This window comes from Lipotes vexillifer, unplaced genomic scaffold, assembly GCF_000442215.2.
Source record: "Lipotes vexillifer unplaced genomic scaffold, Lipotes_vexillifer_v1.1 scaffold185, whole genome shotgun sequence".
Classification (NCBI taxonomy): domain Eukaryota; kingdom Metazoa; phylum Chordata; class Mammalia; order Artiodactyla; family Lipotidae; genus Lipotes; species Lipotes vexillifer.
Window position 1 is genome coordinate 514107 of NW_006794406.1, and position 12186 is coordinate 526292.

Below are 12186 nucleotides of genomic sequence, written 5' to 3' on the forward strand. Positions count from 1 at the left end.
TCTAATCTTCATTCATTACTGAATAAGTAATTCAATTAGGTTTGAAAGCACTTGCTCCATTTATACCCAATCATGTATGTGGGCAAGTGTCTTAGTCCATTTGAGCTGCTATAATGAAGTAACACAGCCTGGGTAGCTTATCAACAACGGATATTTATTTCTCACAGTTCTGGAGGCTGGCGGATTGGGTGTTTGGTGAGAGCTTCCTGGTTCATAGATGCCGTCTTTTCACTGTGTTCTCACCTGGTGGAAGGGCAAGGGAGCTCTCTGGATTCTCCTTTATAAAGGCACTAATCCCATTCATAAAAGCTTTACCCTCATGACCTAATCACCTCCCAATCCACTACCTTGAGCATTAAGATTTCAACATATGAATTTAGAGGGGGAGGGTAGGGATACAGACATTCAGACCATAGGAGCTGGCATACATCAACATGGTCTTTACTCTGTTAAGCATCCAGATAATAATAAACATCCAGATGATTTAGTAACGTTTTATTTTGGTTTTTGTTTTCTGTGCTATAGACACAACTTATTTTTTAAGTGGAAAACATGAAAAATAGAGACCATGAAATATATTTAGTTAACAAGATAGACGCATTTCCTTAGAGTTTTAAAGACACCATTTATTCTTTTTAGTAATATCTCTTATTGTATAGGCATAGCTCATTTTATTGTGCTTCACTTTATTGTGCTTTGCAAATACTGAGTTTTTTTTACAAATTGAAGGTTTGTAGCAACCCTGCATCAAGCAAGTCTGTCAGCACTGTTTTTTTTCCAACAGTATTTGCTCCCTTCATTTGTCTGTGTCACATTTTGGTAATTCTCCCAATATTTCAAACTTTTTCATTATTATTATCCTTGTTAGGATGGTCTGTCATCAGTGATCTTTGATGTTACTATAGCAAAAAGATTGACTCGTTGAAGGCTCAGATAATGGTTAGCATTTTTTAGCAATAAAGTATTTTTAAATTAAGGTATGTACATTGTTTTTTAGACATAATGCTATTACACAATAGGCTACAGTATAGTGTAAACATAACTTTTACATTCCCTGATATACCAAAAACTTTGTGTGATTCGCTGTATTGCAGCATCCACTTTATTGCAGTGGTCTGGAACCTAACCTGCAATTTCTCTGAGGTCTGCCTGTATTTTGAAATGACTTACGTAATTCAATAACATTTTCCCCAAAATTAAAAGTATTCATAAATTAATATAAGAAAAGGACACAATAATACATAAAGATCTATGTTTGTAAGATATATTATTTCTTTTGTTTTCTTTGGTTATTTAGCTTCATATATATTACACCCAGCACATTTAACTAACATACTTTTTTTTCTCTCTCTATCCTAACAGGTTTATAATGTAATAATTCAAGAATTTTATCATACAGTGGAGTAGCTTAACAACTGTCTATGTGCTTCCCATGATATGTTCTCTACATTGTGAGTATATACTTACTTTCCCAAGCTGGCTGGATTTTAAGAGAAATGTGTTCAATTAGAACTTATAGGTAACTTTGATTGTTTAAGAAGATTACAAGCTAAAATTCATCCAAAGTAAAGAATAGTTTTAGAAATTTATCTTATATGAAGAGATGTTCTGTGAATTTAGGTTTAACATTGTATCAAAGTTAAAAATATAGTATGTCATGGTAGGTAGAATAATATACCCATGACATTTAGTTGTATTTTTATAAATCTTATACTTAACATCCTTAAGATTTCTATACTATTCTTTATTTTTCTAAAAGAAACTTTAAATATTGTACCTGTGAAATTTTATGCTAAGATATTAAAATTTCTTGAAATATCTTTTTAAAAATATAATGTGTAATATCATTTCAAAGTCAGGGCAACTTCTTTCTGTATTACTTATCTTTTTGAAAACTAGTTTCAGTTTTGGTAAGATGATACCTATACCACTAAATCTTTCATACTCGTGGTGTTTGTGTGTGTGTGTGTGCATGCATACACATATATATGTGCGTATATGTACACACACAATTTCATTAATAAGCTATATAAAAAGAAGAAAAATCATCTTTGCTAAGTAAGGAAACCTCTTATTATTAATTTCACACTGCTGAAAGGTAAGGAGAAAGGTGAAAGGCTGGGGTTCTATGCTTTTTGAGTTAAGAAGTACTAAGAGAAAGTACTAACTCGTGGCAGTGGGAAGGAAAGGAGGCAGCCCAACCCCTTTTTCCTCAGAAGAAAGTAAGCCATGAACTGGAGCCCTTCAGTAATCAGAAGTGTTGCCCACTTTACGGCGTGTTTAGGGCATCAGGAGATACTGTCAGACCTACAATACCCATCTTGAGCCTTACTATCCAGTCTTCCAGCCCTTTCCTTGTTGGAGCCCCTGAGGATATAAAATCCATCAAAGGTGACTTGGGGGGCTTCCCTGGTGGCACAGTGGTTGAGAGTCTGCCTGCCGATGCAGGGGACACGGGTTCATGCCCTGGTCTGGGAGGATCCCACATGCTGTGGAGCAGCTGGGCCCGTGAGCCATGGCCGCTGAGCCTGCATGTCCAGAGCCTGTGCTCCACAATGGGAGAGACCACAACAGTGAGAGGCCTGCATGCCGCAAAAAAAAAAAAAAAAAAAGGTGACTTGGAATTTAGTGACCCTTGATCCTTCTTCAGGAAGGCAGGAGAACAAGGGTGCCTGATTATGTTGTGGGAGTTGGAGTTAGTTTTGGTCAGGTTATTAGCATGCCATTTCAGAACACTTAATGCCTTCTGACATGAAATATAATTTTAAAACATAATATGTGGTTCTAAAGCAGTGCTATCTAAAGAAAACATAATGTGAAACACATATGAAATTTCATCTTTCTTGGGGCCACATTTAAAAAAGTGAAAAGAAGCTAGTAACATGGGTTTTAATAATATATTTTATTTATTTAAAATATATTTAATAATATATTAAATATGTTAAATATTAAATATATTTAAAATATATTTTATGTATTCAAACTACAGTCATTTTAACATGTGATCATGTTAAATGTAAATCATGTAAAAAATATTAATGGGCCTTTTAACATCCTCTTTTTCATATTAAGTCTTTAAAATCCAGTGTGTACTTATAGTACATCTCAATTTTGATACTAAATTCTTACTGGATATACTTGATCTGTATTTAGATTTCATAAAATTTACAGTTGAAAAAAAAAGATTCACAAAGCCAAGTTGTCCCTTATATACTTGAAAGTTTTTCAGTAACTAAATTGAGTACCAGTTTTTAAACTTAACTAATCAAAATTAAAAGCCATAGCCTCAGTCACACTGGCCACATTTTAAGTACTCGACACGACAGTCCTATGTGGCTAGTAGCTACCATATTGCACCACTCTTTTCCAAAGAACTATTGATATAATGCTATAATTCTGCTACCTAATGGATTTTGTAGGCCAATCTCAGGACACCAAAGGAGCATATAACTTTACAATTTTAATGAGAAAAAAATGTTGAATCCTATACCTCTGACTTAAATTCTATAGAACCAGCTATTTATAAGAAATTATGGATAAGAAAACATATAAGGTCTAAACCTTCAATCTGTGATATATTGGAATTTGTTTTTTTCTTACTTGCTTCAATGTATATGCTCTTTTGTCACTAAAGGAATTAGCTGAGCACAACCCTTTCTATTACAATGAGTGAATCAAAAGCAAAAAAATAATAAAATTTTTTTAAATGGCTCTGTGAAAGACACTGTTAAAAGAATGAAAATATAAGCTTCAGACTTGTAAATCACATATTGATAAAAATATATAAAGAACTCTTAAAAATTAATTTAAAAAAATTTTAAATTGGTGAAATACCTGAACTTTATCAAAGAAGATGTATGAAAGACCAATAAGCATATGGGAAGATGTTTAACATCATTAGTCATTAGCAAGCTACAAATTAAAACCATGATGAGATACCACTAGACAAATTTTAAAAGGGATACGTTTTTTTAAAAATCTGGCAATACGAAATGCTTTTGATCACAGAAATTTTAATTTATTGTTGAAGGAAATTCAAAATGGTACTGCACTTTGGAAACCTCTTTGTCAGTTTCTTTTAAAATTAAACATGCACTTACGATATGATTCAGCATTCTCACTCTTAGATATTTACCCAAGTGAATTTAAAACTTAGTTTTACAGAAAACCCTATATGTAAATATTCACAGCAATTTTATTTATAAAATTGTCAAAATGCCAAAATAACTAAAATATATTTTAACTGGTGATTGAATGAACAAACTTAGTATACCTATACAATAGAATACTACTAACCTATAAAAAGGAAAGAATTATTGATTCAGGCACTATCATGGATGAATCTTAAATACATTTTGTAAGTGAAAGGGGGGAGACCCAAATGACTAAATATTGTATGATTGCATATGTATGAAATTCCTAGAGATAGGAAGCAGATCAGTGGTGGCCAGCGTTTAGAGATACAGGAGGATTGACTACAAAGTGATAGTGTGAGGACATTTTGGGGGTGGGGGTGATGGAACTGTACTGCACAGTACTATGGTGATTGACAAGTGACTGTGTGCTCATCAAAACCCATAGAACCACACAACACAAAGAGTGAGCTATATAGTATGCTAATTAAAAATAGGGAAACAAATGGGATGCTGGAATAGTCCAAGATGGAGTAGGGACTGTGTCAAATGAAACTAGCCAAATTACAAACATAAGCCATAACTGAAGGCCATGGGAGAAACAAATCTACCCTAAGTAACTCTGAGAAACAATACTTTGGCAGGATAAAGACTGAAAAGAATAATGCTATAGAGAAAAATAACCAAACATAGAAATACTCTATTTGATCTTTTTTTTTTTTTTTTCTCACAGGAGTACAGGTGAATTCTGAAAATCACTTTGCATGTATACTGGGGTGAAACATACAAGTAAATAAATTGTTGAAAATGAAAGCTGGGTTTCTCATTGTCACATAAACAAAGGGAGATAACTAAAACTAACTTTGCAGTGATAGACGTAGTGATATCAATATGAAGTCATTTTTATTTTAATTTACATACAAATAGATGCAAAAACAAATATAGATATGTGTGCATACATGGGTATATATACATAGCATTTACTAGCTCTACCTACTGAAGGTCCTAGAAGCAGTAATGCCACAGTAGCAATGAATACACCTCATGCCCAGATTTTAGTTTAAATACCATTCTGCAATAAAAATGGAACCAGTGCCCTCAGGAAAAATGGCTGATTCTAGAGCTAGGGCTGGAAAAATGCAAGATGAACCTGAAACACTGTAGTGGCAGAAGGAGAAATAGTGGCAAAAAATTATTGAGGCATGTCAAAGTGATACAGGAGCCAACCAGAAAGAGTTCCCAATGACCAAAGCTGAAACACTTTAAGCAAGAAAATAAAAATCATATTAGATGATAACCTAAAGGATAAAATATATATTAATGATCCACACTGATGTAAATAAATGGTTGAATAGATAAATGACAGAGAAGAAAAAAATCTTTCTTACACAAAAATTCCAATTCACTCACCTACCATGTTGAAGCTTAATTCCTCTCCCCTTGTGTGTGGGCTAAACTTCACTACTCAGAGAGTATGGAAATGGGGAAAAAAGGTAACTTTCCTGTGGCAAAACATGGCCACCTTCATTGAGTGATCAATGTTATCATCTCCAAGATAAGTCATGTTGATACCAAGTACCTTGGTATGATATAATGAGGATATTTTACTTCTGTGATATTTTTCCCCCAAACCCATAGCCGTATTCTAGTCTTGAGAAAAATATGAAATAAAGCCAAGTTGAGGGACATGCTACAAAATGCCTCACAGTACTCTTCAAAAGTTTCAAGATCATGAAAGGAAAGACTGAGAAACACAGCTGAGGAGATGAAAGATATATTATGACTTAATGCAGTATGGTATCCTAGATCTGATCTTGAAACACAAAAAGGGCATTAGTGGGAAAACTGGTGAAATCCAAAAAAGCCTGTAGTTTAGGTAATATTGTACTAGCTTTCCTTGTTTTGACAAAGGCACCATGGTTATGTTAACAGTGGGACAAGCTGGGTGAAGGAAACTATCTGTAATCCTTGAAACTTTTCTGAAAATAGCAACTTATCATAAAATAAAGAAATCTTTAAGATGAATTACAAATTTTTAACACTTGCTCAGCAATAAATCTACTTTAGGAAGAGTCCTCTCATATGTAATCTCATCGTTTCTACTCCAGTATATTTTGCCATTTTTACCTATTTAAGTCATTAAGAACCTCTGTTCTTTTGTTGCCATAAAATGTTCAATCATGACTTAAAATTTGAGAATTATAAGAGCTCTTCACATACATTTGCATATTTAACAATCCATACCATTTGAACCATTCAAAGTTATGATTCAATTTTAATTCTTTTGTGGCCATTTGGTTCCATATTCTTGGCAATACTGTCTTGCTGGTTATATAGGCATTAGTTTTTATTACATAAATGGCTGTGTGTTCAGATACCAGATAAACCAATAAGTGGCCAAAATAACTCTAATGCCATTTTAAAATTAGGATAATTAAGGCTCATGTACTTTATCCAACACAATAATAATATTATATTATAAGGCCCAAATTTTCTTACACTTTCTTAAGAGTTTAAAGGTTCCTTTATACACATCAACCTTCAGTAAGCATGTAAAGTAGGAAATTCAAATCACATTCCTTGCTTATAAATGAAGAAAGAAGTCTCTGAGAGGTTAAGTGATTTGCCTAGAGACAGGTAGCTTGTAAGGATTTAGCATCTACACAGAACACACCTTGCTTAAATTAATCCTTTGGCTTTTGTAGCACTTCATAAAGTCCACTCCATGTGGAAATATTCTTATTGGCTAGAGTATGTCATTGTTTTTTGTTTTTGTTTTTTTAACTTCCAGAGATGACCAAGCTCTTTTCCTTAATTTAAATGAAATTATAACAAATTTTATTTCATTTTAAAAAAATATTAGTCATGTGTAAAGCCAAAAATCTCACCTGAAATATCTTTCTGTTGAACTTCAAAATCTGACCTAGGCTACTAGACTGGAAATCACTGTTGTTATATTACTTATGTTGTGTTAGATACAGTATGCTTTCACTTTAAGGAAATCTAATATATGAGAATCAAAAAGAAATCACAAAATACATAAACTGAGAAATGATTTTTTTTTAATTATAAAATGTCTCACAAAAACATGTATCATATCTTTTCTTCGATAACAATCTTCCCTGGGACAATTTTGTTACAGTTATACATAGTATTTAAGAAAAAATAGATTCATTTTATAAAGCAAAGCATATACCCTTGGACATTGTGATTCTTTTCTTTGGTACTTGCATCACTATGCCTGTCTGCTGCAATTTCTCTAAGTAAGAGTGATCTCATAATCTATAGGCAGTTTTAAAATGGAAAAAATTTATAGCATACTCTCACTTATCAATAAATCAGGCTTTCTCCCTATTGCTTTCCAATCACAATGCAGACTTCTAGCGGAACTTATTTTATTAGGTAATTTGAAAATATTTTATTAGGCTAGTTGAAAAGCTTCTTGAATATGAGAGGATGATAAATAATAAAAGAAGATATACCAATAGAAAACATGTTTTATACCTTCGAATAATAGTATAGTAGGTACAGAAGACAAATGCAAAATCAATCTAGATCATCCTATGCCTAAATCTCATTTGGTATCTGTTACAATACATAAAGATGCATTGAAAGGAAGATCCCCAAATCTCTCTCTCTGCCATATTTGAACGCTTAGAGCATTTGATATCTGTTACAATCTCATTTGATATCTGTTACAATGCATAAAGATGCACTGAAAGGAAGATCCCCAAATCTCTCTCTCTACCATATTTGAATGCTTAGAGCTCTCACTATTTTCTTTCTTCTAATCTAAATTCCTTCTACCATAGTGAAAGCCTTATTTCATTTTTGTTTAGTTGTTGTTGCTGTTCAAGAGGTTATTCAGAAGAGTTTCTTTTTATAAGACCTGTCTCGTTTGTACTAAGCCTTCCTACTATACTGCCTGGTAAGTAATAGGTACTTAAAAACACTTGCAGTATTGAATTTCTAAAAAAAAAAAAAAATGCCATCGAGCACATTTGTACTCAAAACACAGTCAGATGTTAATTTAAAATTTGCGACTTTAAATTAATGTCACTTAAACCCCCCAAAAACGAATACAGTGACTTCTCCATTCTTATGTTTGGAATGTCATAATCTATCTCAAAGTAAATCTCTATGTTGCTAAAGGGTGAAATCTGGCATATGCCCCGTTGGTTTTATGCATGCACAATATCACATATTCATTATGTTCAGAGTCGAGGTTGAAGATGGAAAACTTACATGATATCTTACATGATAAAGTGAGGGGAACTTATCAGTAAATCTTCAAGGAGCAGAAAATAAGTGATGTGCTGGATAGCCAGAAGAATTTTAGGAAAGTAGTGATCTGTATTCAACATTAACTTGTTTACTTTGCTGTGATAAAACACCACTCCATCTAAAACTTCAGAAATACCTGCCAACTATGTCTTGTTTGAAAGTTTCAGGGGAAATTAAGCGACCTAATCCCACATCCAGGTCAAAGCAATCAGAGGGAAAGAAACATTTATGGTAGATAAGACATGAGTGGAACTGGAAAATCTCCAGTGTAGAAATTCAGAGCACTAAATAATCAGGAGTTTATAAAACCCCTAGAAATCTCAGAAATCTTTTGGGACATTGAAATTATTATGGAGCATGGAATAATTGCTTAGAAACATCAAATACCGAGACTGCTATTTACACCTATGTTACTTTTTTTTTTCCTTACATATTTATTGGAGTATAATTGCTTTACAATGGTGTGTTAGTTTCTGCTTTATAACAATGTGAATCAGTTATACATATACATATGTTCCCACATCTCTTCCCTCTTGCGTCTCCCTCCCTCCCACCCCTCTAGGTGGTCACAAAGCACCGAGTTGATCTCCCTGTGCTATGTGGCTGCTTCCCACTAGCTATCTATTTTACGTTTGGTAGTGTATATATGTCCATGCCACTCTCTCACTTTGTCACAGCTTACCCTTCCCCCTCCCCATATCCTCAAGTCCATTCTCTAGTAGGTCTGTGTCTTTATTCCCGTCTTACCCCTAGGTTCTTCATGACAATTTTTTGTTCTTAGATTCCATATATATGTGTTAGCATATGGTATTTGTCTTTCTCTTTCTGACTTACTTCACTCTGTATGACAGACTCTAGGTCCATCCACCTCACTACAAATAACTCAATTTTGTTTCTTTTTATAGCTGGGCACTTAGGTTGTTTCCATCTCCGGGCTATTGTAAATAGAGCTGCAATGAACATTTTGGTACATGACTCTTTCTGAATTCTGGTTTCCTCTGTATATGCCCAGTAGTGGGACTGCTGGGTCGTATGGTAGTTCTATTTGTAGTTTTTTTAAGGAACCTCCATACTGTTCTCCAATAGTGGCTGTACCAATTCACATTCCCACCAGCAGTGCAAGAGTGTTCCCTTTTCTCCACACCCTCTCCAGCATTTATTGTTTCTAGATTTTTTAATGATGGCCATTCTGACTGGTGTGAGATGATATCTCATTGTAGTTTTGATTTGCATTTCTCTAATGATTAATGATGTTGAGCATTCTTTCATGTGTTTGTTGGCAGTCTGTATATCTTTGGAGAAATGTCTATTTAGGTCTTCTGCCCATTTTTGGATTGGGTTGTTTGTTTTTTTGTTATTGAGCTGCATGAGCTGCTTGTAAATTTTGGAGATTAATCCTTTGTCAGTTGCTTCCTTTGCAAATATTTTCTCCCATTCTGAGGGTTGTCTTTTGGTCTTGTTTATGGTTTCCTTTGCTGTGCAAAAGCTTTGAAGCTTCATTAGGTCCCATTTGTTTATTTTTGTTTTTATTTCCATTTCTCTAGGAGGTGGGTCAAAAAGGATCTTGCTGTGACTTATGTCATAGAGTGTTCTGCCTATGCTTTCCTCTAAGAGTTTGATAGTTTCTGGCCTTACATTTAGGTCTTTACTCCATTTTGAGCTTATTTTTGTGTATACACGTGTTACTTTTGTTATTATACAAACACTAAAGCAATATTTAAAAACTCATAAAAATATATTATACTCAGAATCCAACCCACCCCAGAAATTCACATAGCTTTTCGTCTGTTTCCTTTCATTTCTAATCCATATGTATACACAATTTTACATAGCATAATTATAGTTGTGTGTTTTGATTTTGTACTAAGTGCCAAATCATGAACACTTTAACATATTCATTATTTTATGTGTCCTTATAATGACTGTTTACTTAGCTCTTTTCTTATTGTAGATATTTGGGTGTTGGTGGATATATATATATATATATAAACACTTCATTTTAAATACCTGTATTTATCAAACATTTTTGTCCTTATTTTGGATCTTTTTCTCTTGCAGAGGAAGTAGAATTCTGGCTTAAGAGTCATTCTCTAGATACTCAGAGTATACTAGGTATGTAGCTATGGAAAAGGTTCTAAATTTTCCTAGTCTTGCTTTCATCAAATGACAAATGAAAATAAAAATAGGATTTCTATTGTAGAATTGTTAAGATGATTAATTGCAAAAATGTATAAGATTATGCAGAGCGTATATTTGGGCAAATTCCTAGAAATTAAACTATAGAGGTAAAGAATATGACTACACATATTCTTTCCAAAACTGTTAGACAAGTTGTTAACTTCCAGAGTATTCAGCTGCCAAAAAGATGAAAACCAGTCTTCAATACCTTAAACAAAAAACGACAAAGCTGAATTGATTGCTAACTTAAGGAAGGGGGAAATATATTGGTGGGGCAGAGGCTCTTAGAGCAGAGAGGACTGCTGAAGTTTTGAAGTTTGAAAAATGCTCACTCAGTCAAGCAGAAAAATATTTATGCCACCCCTTACACTCTTCTGTAGATGTAAGACATTGAAAATTATCAATTACATGCAATGAGTTATCAGTCTTTGAGGAATTTGAAATCAAAATGTTCTCTGCCTCTGCTTTCAACTAGGAGATTGAACATATTTACATGTGTTCATAATTTCAAACTACACCTTGAACTCATGTCATTTGCTATTATAAATGTACTTATTTGATCTAAACAAATTCTGTGGAGCAGAGGCAATGCCATCTCTGCATTCTTTAATTTTCTTGTAGGGCTTAGAGCATGTCCAGGCAGACAATGAGAAACATAAATTGATTATTAAAAGGGAAATGAACAACCATCTGTAATAATATTAAATAACTGAGTAGGGAATTTAAATCTAAGGGTCAAGGCTTATTAACCTAAATAATAATTCATTAAAAAACTGTTTTTATGAAGTTTCAGATTATTATTTAGCCTGAGAATCAATAATTTCTCTTTTTGGAAACTACTTTTTCTTTAATAATTGTAAAGGACTTCTTGAGACAAATTTAAATCAATATATTTTAAAAGTAACAGACTCAACTACATAATTATCAGAAACTTCAGGATAACAGAACAAATACTATAAACAAGTAAAATGTTTTTTTAATTTGAAAACTTGGGAGATTATATTTACAAAAATTATATTAGACAAGGGCTTAATTTTATAAAATGAAAAGAGTGTCTACAAATTAGTTACAAAAAGAGACAATACAAAAAAAGGGGCAAATAAAGTCTGAATAGTCATTTCATAAAAGGGGAAATAAAAATGACCCACAAAAAAAAGGAAATAATGTCCAACCTTACTAAATATTTAATAAACAGGAAAATGCAATTTTGTGGTTTCATGGGATATTTTTTAATTAACATAATTTTAAATGGTTCATAACATCTATTGTTATCAAGGGTTGGTGGAAAATTAATTCTAGGTGGAAATGAGGTGAGCCTTTCTGGACATCATGATGGTGGCATTTATAAAATTTAAAGAACATGTATCATTTGACCCAGTAATTCTACTTCTAGTAGTTTATTCATCAAAACCATTTGTACACACCACCAGGAAACCAGCCCAAAAATGTTTATTGTAAATTTAGAATGAGAAAGGATCAAAAACAATCAAATTAATATGGGAAGACCAAAATACATAATGGTATATTCTTACTAATTAATACTAAGCAACCATTGAAAATAATTTGGTGAATATATAATGACAGAATAGAG

At 33.0% G+C, this 12186-nt stretch overlaps 1 protein-coding gene across 1 annotated transcript in view; it reads left to right on the forward strand.

The window, feature by feature from the left end:
• Positions 1 to 1361: 1361 nt before the first annotated feature.
• Positions 1362 to 12186, forward strand: part of FUT9 (fucosyltransferase 9) — an 84642-nt gene continuing 73817 nt past the window's right edge. The window contains exon 1 of the mRNA XM_007467183.1: positions 1362 to 1451. The gene's annotated coding sequence lies outside the window, so the exon portion shown is untranslated. The remainder of the gene's footprint in view (positions 1452 to 12186) is intronic.